At 32.7% G+C, this 1,192-nt stretch overlaps 1 pseudogene; it reads left to right on the top strand.

Annotated features, from left to right (window-relative positions):
• The first annotated feature begins 624 nt into the window (after nt 1-624).
• On the top strand, nt 625-743 carry LOC117111402 (annotated as a pseudogene).
• Nucleotides 744-1,192: the final 449 nt, after the last annotated feature.

Consider the following 1,192-nt stretch of genomic DNA (forward strand, 5'->3'; position numbering starts at 1 on the left):
TGGTGTGAAGCTTTGACGAGTAATTTCTGTTTTATGGTGATGTGACATCGAATCCACTATTATTAAACATTATTATATTATTATTATAATAATACTGATAATAATAATAATAATAATAATAATAATAATTGTAATAATAATAATAAAAATAATAATGATAATGATAATAATAATAGATGACGTAGTTGACAGGGTCAACACTTCTTAATGATATTACATCCCTCCTTATTTTGTTAACTTGAATTTTATTTGTTTGATAATGTTGAAACAAAACATATAGTCTTCCTAAAATTTTCCTAAGTAACACGTCAACAACTTGAAATATAATTCAATGAGCTTGATGATCGAAGTGTTGCACTGTTGGTTCTTCCTTTTCTACGGTCATAATACGTTGAAAACACTGGTTCTCGTCCGATCACCGAAAAAAGGCAACGGCGGGCCCGATTAGTACTTGGACCACCTTGGAATACCGGGTGCTTTAGACTTAATTTATTCTTTTCTTCTAAAAATTGATTTGACCAATAGTAACGCATCGATACCTCTTATAGGTAACACGTCAACAACTTGAAATATCATTCACTGATCTCGATGATCGAAGTGTTGTACGTCTGTTGGTGCTTCGTTGTTTTCGGCCATACTACGTTGAAAACACCGGTTCTCGTCCGATCACCAAAGTTAAGCAACATCGAACCTGGTTAGTACTTCGATGGGAGACCGCAAGGGAATACCGGTTGCTGTAGACTTAATTCCTTTTTTTTTTATCTAAAAATTTTGACCAACAGTAGCGCATTGATACCTCTTACAATATTTTCCTAAGTAATTTTTCTTTGTTAGGCACGGTAAGATAGCCTGAAACACACATTATTTCATTGAAAGTTTGAAGTTTTTCGGAACAGTACTCAAATTACGGCGGATAACTTAAAAATTTGCACTAAGTGCTTAACTCTGCGAGATAAGCACGTTTGTTCAAAAAATCAAACTGTAATGTAGATTAAAAATGAGTCATTGAATTTTCAAAATCCTAAATCCTAGTTTCCATGCGAAGAAAGAAAAAAAACCAAACAGTAAAAATTCAGTGGTGATGATGATTCAAAATTTGCAACATCCTAAATCCTGGTTTCCCGGAAAAGAAACAAATTGGTACAAAATTCAGTGACAATTGCAAGATCAACAATGTACTTTTAATTTATTA

This window comes from Anneissia japonica, unplaced genomic scaffold (assembly GCF_011630105.1).
Source record: "Anneissia japonica isolate Jap-2015-1 unplaced genomic scaffold, ASM1163010v1 scaffold12015_len1190_cov187, whole genome shotgun sequence".
Taxonomy (NCBI): Eukaryota; Metazoa; Echinodermata; class Crinoidea; order Comatulida; family Comatulidae; genus Anneissia; species Anneissia japonica.